At 44.4% G+C, this 9,946-nt stretch overlaps 1 pseudogene; it reads left to right on the plus strand.

Annotated features, from left to right (window-relative positions):
* Nucleotides 1-777: 777 nt before the first annotated feature.
* Nucleotides 778-9,615, plus strand: LOC116860591 (annotated as a pseudogene).
* Nucleotides 9,616-9,946: the final 331 nt, after the last annotated feature.

Raw genomic sequence — 9,946 nt, forward strand, 5'->3', positions numbered from 1 at the left:
TTTTCGGCACAATTTGCCCTCCTGCTGCAGTAGATGAATGTCTCTTTAAATTGTGCCATGGAGACCTTCTAGTTTTCACAATGTGTCCTGAGTCAATGGTGGACTTAACTGCCTGACAGATCCTCTTTCTTCAAGGTAGAAGGACCTAATCAAGTCCACAATCCTTATAATTACAATTGCTTCCATTGCTTTCAAGAGCGGGAGCTATGACATGGTTGTTGGTTCCTTTTCCACTTCTATATCTGCCAGGTCCATCACAGGCTAGAGTCATTAATTGTGCTGCTACAAAAACATTCTACTTCCCAGCAGAAATGGGATTCTTTTTCCATCTAGCTGGCTGTAATTTAATTCTAGAATCTCCTCTTGAGGTCTACTTTCTAGGGTCCTTTCCGTCACCAGTTGCTTAGTTTGGGTTTCCCCAAGTGTAGATCTTAAGACAAGAATTTGGGTGTAAGTAGTTTGCTTAGGAGGTGAGAGAGTGCAGAAGTGAAATAGGAAATGGAATAAAGGTATAAAAATATGCCAATGAGTGGGTTACCTTCGGCACCACTTAAAGCTCAGTCCCATGGAGGACCCTTTGAGAGGCAGCGTGGCACATTCCTTGGAATTGTCCCACAGCAGGCTAGGAAGTGGAAGGTTTTATCCACTGATTCCCAACCCTTCTTGGGAGAGGGTTGTTCCTGGTGTATTAACTCCTCTATACAGGCGTGCCCTTCATATGATTCTTTCCAATACTAGAGAAAGTTCTTAGGCAGAGAGACATAAAAAACTATTGGCATGCAGGTGACCTCTTCTGCCCACAGCAACCTCCTCACCGGCATCTCCCAACGCTCCAAGTTGACCATGTCATTGTATGGTTTCAAATCCTTCAGTAACTTCCTACAGTTTATTCTTAGGATAAAGTAACTACTGTTCCCGGAGGGTCAATGAAATTCCAGGTGTTGCATAAATGCCAGATTTTCTCTTACATTAATACATTTGTCTTTACAAGAGCTTCAAAATTTTCATTCCACTGAGGAGAAAACTGAGTCTCAATGAGGTGTGAATGCCTCAGACTAGCACCAAAGCTCCTTCATATTCCAGCCCCTGCCTGCTCCTCTTCCCTTCTGAGCCCTCTCGTTTGTCCCACCCACACCAAGTCACTTGCAGTTCCCCAAGCTGACCATCTTCACATCTCCTACCTTTTTACATGCAGTTTCTTTTATCTAGAATGCTCTTTCCCTTCCAGATCTTGCAAATACCTTTCTGTACTTCAAGACTCAGCTCAAGTGACACCTCCTCCAGAGAGGTCCTCCTGGCCCTGCCAGGCTGAGTTAGCCCCTCCTTAGTGCTGCCACAGTCTTTATGATCCTGTAGGACTACTGACCTCTTGGTGTTCCCTTTGCCTGTTGACATGTTTGTGCCTCTGACAGAAGAGTCTGAAATGCTCAGGAGATATTTCCCCGGTGAATGAAAGATCAGCCCAATCATTTAGCTCTTGCTCTTTGCCAGCATGTGTTGTTTTCCCACTTTTTTACATTCCTAAGTTTTTCTAAGGCCTGGCTGTAGGCATCTGGTGATGGGAATTGGAGGGTGGGGGGAAGGGGAGTGGGCAGAAAATCTCCGTTTCCTTAAAAGTCAGTCTTTCGTGGATTGGAAGCCTCAGGAAACATATTGGATCCTCTCAACACTGTATCCCAGCCCCTAACCCAGGCTGGGCCTAGTGGGGAGTGAGATTACATATTGCTGTATAGATGAATGAATAATAAGTACTCTTTATGATGTCCTCATTCACTGTGCTTTGTGCTGTGGAGAGATTCATCTCCCAGAGATGAATAAGGCAAACCTGCCATATTTCTGTCTTCAAACCTAGGTTCCTCCAGAAGCCAGCCCTCAGATAAGTGCTCTTGTTCAAATACCTTATCTGACAGGTGCTTCCAGGAGAGAGGGGAAGTGAGACACGCAGGCAGTGAGCCAGGTGAGAGTGTGTCACTGAACATGTTACCACAGTGAGCAGCTGGAGAGTCATTGTACAGAGACACTCTGGGAGCCCCAGTGGAGCACATGAGCTTTAGAGTTATCCACGGGGTGAGGGAGCTGGGGTATTTCTACCAGAACTTTTTTTGGTCAGTGGCTGAAGGCTGTGTGTGTGTGTGTGTGTGTGTGTGAGAGAGAGAGAGACAGAGAGAGAGAGAGAGAGAGAGAGAGAGGTGGGATAGGGGGAGAAATGGGCTCCAATAGCCAGAGAAGGCCCTTAGGTAAAGCAGTGCATGTGCTGGCAGGTAGAAGGTGGGCAGGAATGGTAAGAGTAAGGGCAGTGGGTGAGGTATGGAAAGTGACTGCTGCATCTGGCAGGTGACAGTCACATTACTGTATAGCCAACCTCCAGATGAAAATCCTGACCAGGACCAGGCAAGCAGTGTGAATGAGAGAAAAGTTTGGGTTGAGAGCAGTCGTCTCTCTAAAAGTTGCATACACGTGCCACTTTGCCTCTTCCTCTGACAGAAAGTCGTCACTGGTTTTGAGGAAGATGAGTGTGAGGGCTCTTTAATCCTGACCCACTCCTGTAGTTGTCAGATACCTTCACAAGGGACTGTGGCAGTGTTCCCCACTTCTCAGCTCTGGCCACTCAACACCTCACTTCAAGTCTAGTGCTTTGTTTATTCTCTCATTTAACCCTCACAAAATCCCTGGGAGCTTGGTAGGGAAAACAAAGCACAGAGAAGTTAAATACTCCAGCCAGGACACAATCTAGTGTCAGTTCTGTGCCTTAGCTGACCATATGATTTCTTATCCCGAATGTCTTCATGTGATGGTGAGCCAGTGGCACCAGCGTGTGTGAGGAACCTCTTAGTGTGATGAGTGCTTCCTCCCTCTATCGCTCACTGAGGGTTGGGCTCTGTCTCCCCGCCTTCTCCACATTTTCCTGCCATCTCTTCTTTTGGGTACTTTCTGTCCCTCTCTAGGTCTTCCTCCCAGTCTCCTACACTCTCCCACCCGCCATCCCCGAGACCCTCTCGGTTTTCTCCGCCTGTCCTCTGCTGCCCCCGTGTGGCTAGAGTTGGACAGGTCGCTCCTCGCGGCGCCACCCTGGCGCACCTGAGCACGCAGTTGGAGGCGAGCGCTGGTGCGTCCAGACGCGGTGCCCGCGCTGGGGACTCGCTTTCTGCCTGAGTCTGGCAGAAGGTCTGGGTTTGGCACCGAGCCTTGGACTTGATTCATACCTGGATCTATCCTGACCTCGTGTTGGTGCGGGGAACAGAAGCCTGCCTTTAACCTCCTTTCTGCGCGAGCCACCCCCCCTCCACGCCCCTCCCCCTACCCCCAACGAGTAGGCTTTTCCAGAGCCTCAGTCAGTCCCAAGGAGGGCCTCTGGAATTTCGCGAAATTTTGTGAAATGGTCTTTTGCTAGCCTTTTTCGCCCTGCGGACCCTTCCCACACACACACACCAGGTGCTTCCCTTTTTAATAGCCGCTGTCGTGGTAACGGAAGCTTAAGAACACATTCGCAGAGAAATTCGTTCGTCTTTATGGCACAGTGCCATTGAGCGGCATCCTCAAATATTTTCCTTACGCCATCCAGCCCCTTCTCAGAGCTTGGTTATCCTCCCGTCAGAAATCTGATGAACATCCCATTCTTAAATTGTTTTACACGGTTGCACAACATTTAACACTTTCATGTGCTTAAATATATTTTAAAATTGCACAAGAAATATGTGATCATCATAGAAAAATTAGAGAACACAACAAAGGACTTCCAATTAAAGATGACAGGGTGAAAGAGCACGTTCTTTCCTGAAATTCCACTAAAATGACAGCAGGAGATTTTATTAAAATATTTAAAGCCACAAGGACAAAAAGAACAGGAGAGATGACAGCAGTGTTTGGAAGCTGGGTATAGAGAGCAGACATTAATTCAACAGATATGGAAAGCTGGATCTTAAACCCCAGTAGGTGTGTGTATATGCAGCTGGATATACCTTGGGAATCCCGAAAAGGCCCAGACACTTCACGAAGTGGATGGGGCTGGAAACTGAGAGCAGTTAGACCCCCTTGATTCTTCTCCTTGAGGCCACTTGGGGAGAGGACTAGAGGTTTTTTCTTTGGAGAGGGTCTCAGCCTGGGGGGAAGGGCATTTGAGGGTGGGAAAATATGAAATTAAGTGAATGTTGAGTCCCCAACCCAACAGTCTTTTCCCTGCTCCATTCAACTCCTGGCACCTGACAACGAGGCAGATACCTCTAGGTAGGAGACTAGAAGATGAAACCAGGGAAGAGGGGCACCACATAATGCCTAATGAAATGGCCCCAGCAGACCCCCTCCCCCAGGGGCCCGTTGTCGACAACCGACTCATGTGCACACAGCTCCCAATCAGCTTTTGAATTTTTTTCTTTTCTTTTCTCTTTTCTTTTCTTTTTTTTGGGGGGGCCTAATTTCAGACTTACAGAAAAATTGCAAGAATTCCTGTTCTACTCTTCACCAAATTCCCCTAATACTGACATATTATTATTATTATTTTTTACTAAACATGATGGTCCTTTGCCCCTGAATAATTCAGTGCGTGTTTCTCAAAACCGAGGACATTCTTTTTAACATTGAAATTAACATTGATTCAGGGCTATTATATCTACAGACCTTATTCAGATTTAGCCAACTGTGCCAATAATGTCCTTTAGAGCAGAAAATCCCAGATCATGTGCTGCATTTAGTTGTCATGCCTCTTTAGGCTCCTTTAATCTGAAGCAGTTCCTCAGTCTTTCTTTGCCTTCATGACGTTGACATTTTTTCAAGAGTACAGGACAGGTATTTTGCAGAATGTCCCTCAGTCTGTCTGATGTTTCCTCCTGAGTTAGGCACTGTTGGCAGGACTATCACACAAATGATGTCATGTTAGTGCAAGTATCAGGAGCCACATGACCTCTGTTTATCCCATTGCCAGTGATGTTAACATTAATTACCTGCTTAACGAGGTGTCTGCCAAGCGTCTTCAGTGTAAAGTTACTGTTCTTCCTTTGTAATAAATAAATATTTATCATCCACCAGTTTTCAAATCATTGATAATTCTTGCCTGAATCAATTATTATTGTGATGTTCTCTGGGGGTGATTTTCTTTCTTTCTTTTTCTTTTTCTTTTTTTTTTTTTATTTCAGAGAGAGCACAGGCCCATGAAGTGGGGAGGGGAGGGGCAGAGAGAGAGGGAAAGAGAGAATCTTTTTTATTTTCTAAAAAATTTATTAACATATAATGTATTATTTGTTTCAAGGGTACAGGTCTGTGATTCATCAGTCTTACACAGTTCACAGCACTCACTGTAGCACATACCTTTCCCAATGCCTGTCACCCAGCCACCCCATCCCTTCCCTGGCTCCAGCAAACTTCAGTTTGTTTCCTGAGATTCAGAATCTCTTATGGTTTGTCTCCTTCCCCAGTCCCATCTTGTTTCCTTTTTCTCTCCCTTCCCCCCACTCCACCCTGCCTCTCAAATTCCTCATATCAAAGAGATCATATGATAATTGCCTTTCTCTAATTGACTTATTTCACTTAGCATAATGTCCTCTAGTTCCAACCACTTCGTTGAAGAAAGAGAGAATCCTAAGCAGGCTCCACGCCCAGCACAGAACCCCACACCCGGCTGGATCTCAGGACCCTGAAATCGTGACCTAAGCCAAAACCAAGAGTGGGACACTTAACCAAATGAGCCACCCAGGTGTCCCTGGGGGTTATTTTGTAATGCCACCAATCCTTTTTATATTTACTAGTTGGTTTTCTAGTATAAGGAAGAGCTTTCCCTTCTTGCTGTATATCTATTTATAAAGTTATATGAATGTTGTCTCCTGGATTTTATTTCAATCAATGAGTTATAATCTGTTACTATATATATGTATATTATGAAATATTATGCTCAACATGTTATACTGTGTGTGCATATTATGCTCAGTTCATTCTAGATTTATCCACTGGAAACCCTTTCCTTCTGGCTCTTGTGTCCATCATTATGTCATTCTTTGAGCACTTTCTGTCACAAAGAAATAGTCTGGACTCATCTATGACTTTCTTTGCCCTACTTTGGGAATCAGCCGTTTCATCAAGGAATTATGTTCTTTTAGTAATGCCTCACAGAGAGACAGCAAAGGACCATCCAAGAGCTAAGGAGAACATCTAGTAGAAAAGATAGAGACAAAACAAAATAAAACAAATGAACAGCAAAGAGATAAAAGCCATGTGGCAGAAACAGAGACTAGACAGGGAGATAAAAACATAAAAAAAATCTAACACACTATCATGAATATTTTCAGAGAATCAAGAGAAGCTGTTGAATCCATTAAAGAAGAACAAGATGCCATAAAAAGAATGATTGGGAAAGAAAAAAACTTTTGGATGTTAAATATCCTAGTGCATAAATGAAAAAAAATCAATCGAGGGTTTATGAGACAAAACCAAAAAGATATTTTGAAAAGTGAGGCAAAAAGACAGAGATGAAAAGTGTAATAGCAAAAATAAGACAAACCAAGCTCCAAATTCTAGAAGGCGGGAGTCCTAGAAAAAGGTCCGTGGTGGGGGGCAGGTGTTGGTAGACATTGGCAACCCCAGCCTGTTTGGAATGAGGGACAGAGCTATATCACTTTGGGTATTTGAAGGCTGCTGGGCAGCACTATGCTGGCAAAATTTTAACAACTAGATCTCCAAAAATGTGTGCATGTGTTCACGTCCATAAGTTCATTACACATTTTACTGATATGAGTGACACAATTTACAGTAATAACATAGACAATATTCTTTTTAAAAAGATTTGTATTTATTTATTTGACACAGACACAGCATGAGATAAAAAGAGCACAAGCAGGGGGTGGGCAGTGGAGGGAGAAGCAGGCTTCCTGCCAAGCACAGAGCCCGATGTGGGGCTCGATGCAGGGCTCGATCCAAGGACCATGGGATCATGACCCGAGCCAAAGGCAGACGCTTAAAGACTGAGCCACCCAGGCACCCCTACAATATTCTTTATTCTAAATTCTATCTAGCCAATTGATTTTCACAGAATACTTCCACTGATTTTTGCCAAACTCTTATATTCATAACTAATTGATAGCTGTGATTCACACATAATTTGACAAATGGAGCTGTATTCCAATCTGTTTTTTTCCCCCATATAAATTTATTGTAATTAAATCTGATACATGTTCTACTGTTAAACTGTTTCTCAAACCTCATATAAGTTTTCTCATTATATTTAAACCTCTTTCAGCTTTAGCATTACGTATTTTGGAAATTCATCTTTTTAAAATTTCAAGTTTTTATTTAAATTCCAGTTAATTAAGATATAGTGGAATATTGGTTTCAGGAGTAGAAAGTGATTTAGTGATTCATCACTTATATATATCACCCAGTGCTCATCACAAGTACCATCCTTAATACCCATCACCCATTTAGCCCATCCCCCCTCTAGCATCCCTGTTTATTCTCCCGAGTTAAGTGTCCCTTTTATGGTTTCTCTCTCTCTCTCTCTCTTTTCCCACTGTGTTCATATGTTTTGTTTCTTAAATTCCACCTGTGAGTGAAATCCTATGGTTTTGTCTTTCTCTGACTGAGAAATTATTTTGCTTAGTGTAATACTTTCTGGCTCTATCCAAGTAGCATGCCATCATATAGTATTTGTGCTATACAGATACTTAGATTTAAATCACCTCAAGAGCATAGAGTAGCAAAATGTCATGAAATAATTAGGAAGTAACACATTTTCAGTATGTATCACCTTTGTTTTTCTATACAGCTTATTTAATTGTAAATGGATATAATATTCCTGATAATGGTGTTTAACAACTGGAGAGTAGGAGAGGAGAACAGCAGAGGTCTAGTGGGGTCTACATGTGGGTGTAGTCTCTAATCAAGGTCAGAACTCAGTCTGTGACCTTTGTCACAGCTTAGTCTTTTCAGGGCTCCATCTGCGGTTAATTTGGGGGCTCAATATATGACCTGAGAAAAGCTGAGTACCTCTCTTGGTTAAGCAGACTGACCCCTGCACTACTGCAGTTTCAAGCTCAGACCTCTCCTTTTACGAGCATGGGAGCCATCTCACAGGTCCCAAGGCTGAGAGGCTCACAGTTAATGTGGATCCCCATTCCGCCGCCCAAACCTGCCACTTCTGTTTCCTCCTGCTATCTCTACATGTCCCACTAGAGAGCAGCAGAGACTTGACTAAAAAGAAAAATGTCCATGGACCCGTCATCCCGGACCCCATCATCTGAGGGAGAGGAGATTTCCTCCTTTACTTGCACCACCGCCATGGTTCCAGTCTCAGCTTCTAGGGCCATGGAGCCAGACTCTGGAAACCCCACTACCTCTGACCTCTAACCCCTTGCTCCTCCTCAAGCTTGACTCTGTCTCTCTGGCCAAATCATACACTCTGAGAGGTTGGGATGGGGTTGATTGTATTGGGGTGGGGTTGATTGTAGTCCCAGGGCCTGGCATAGAGCCCAGCACTGAGTGGGTGCTTACGAAATGTTCATTGCATCAGTACATAGAGTACATGGAGCAATGTAGTATGTGGGAAAGAATCTAGGTCTTCCTCTAGCTCTATGTCTTTAAGCAAGTCACTTAAACTCCCTTGAGCCTTTGATTCACCATTCGTAAGAGGAAATACTTGGTACCTAACTTGAATCCTGTAAGGATTAAATGAAATGACATGAGGATGGACAAGGTATACTCTAAATGCTTAATAAAAGAAACAATTATTATGATGCAATTTTGAGATATGTTAAGTAATCCCACGTGGATAAAGGAATAGATGGGAGATGCAAGTGTGATTGCGAGAGAAGGAGGCTGAAGGTCATGAAGGAGCCTGAATGCCAAGTTGAAGAAATAGGGTTTTCTTCTGCCTACAATGGGGAACCCCTAAGGGGTTCTTCAGTCTACTTGGTGAGATGAAACCAAGACACGGGAAACCTCTTAGCTCTTTGGCAATCTCACTTGATTGAGGATCCATTGCACGCATGTGGCGTGCACACACACACACAGAGGCACACACGGGTACTTAATTGGGAAATTACTCCAAATTTACAGAAGAGTTGCAAATATAGTAAAAAGAATACCATATTTTAATCTAGAGGCACCTATTGTAAATTGTCACATTTGCTTTATCATCTGCCCCCCAACCCTCTCCGCCCCTCTGTAAATTATTATTTCTGATCCACTTGAGAGTAAGTTGCATACACTGTGGCCTTTGGCCTCTAAATAGTTCCGTGTAGACTCTGGGCGTTCATTCTCTGTTGCTGTGGCTTCTCCGGCTGCTTCTCGCCCGACTCACCGTTTGTGGAGCTGGAGGTGCACTTGGCTGCAGCCCGCGTGCCCGCGGGATTGGAGAACCGGCTGGGCATGCCAGTGCAGCCATCCTGGGCAAACCTGAGGACCGCATGAACATGACGGTGCCACGGGGTCTAGCCCTGGCTACCAACCGCTCCACTGTGCCCAGCGCGCAGCTGCTCATCTCCTCTGTCCTTGTGTGGGCACTGGGGAGGAGAACTGCGGCCACAGGGCCCGACTCTTCCGGTTCCTCACAAGGAGCTGGACCTGGGCCAGGATCGGATCATTATGCGCATTCTCCCAGTGGAGTCCTAGTAGCTAGGCAAAAAGGGACAGTAATGCCTTTTCTCTGATCGGCACAGAGGACATCCAGGACATCTGTGAGCTTTCTGCCCTTTCCAGAGGGGCTTCCTGGCGCAGTGGGGGCCTGGAGGATATCAGGCAGAGGTGCAGAGGTGACTTTATGCAGTGGTGACTGTGACTTCCTAGTCCTCTTCTTCCTCCACCCTCATGTCGAATAAATAAAGAGAGCTTCCCCTCTGTTCATAAATAAGCAAGCAAACAAATACTTCAGTGTATACTTTTGAAGGATAAGAATATTTTCTCACATGAGCACAGGACAGCTAACAATTTCAGAATTTCATTGTTGATAAAATGCTCTTATCAATTA

Source organism: Lontra canadensis, unplaced genomic scaffold, assembly GCF_010015895.1.
Source record: "Lontra canadensis isolate GAN:19392208 unplaced genomic scaffold, GSC_riverotter_1.0 scaffold179, whole genome shotgun sequence".
In the NCBI taxonomy this organism is placed as follows: Eukaryota; Metazoa; Chordata; class Mammalia; order Carnivora; family Mustelidae; genus Lontra; species Lontra canadensis.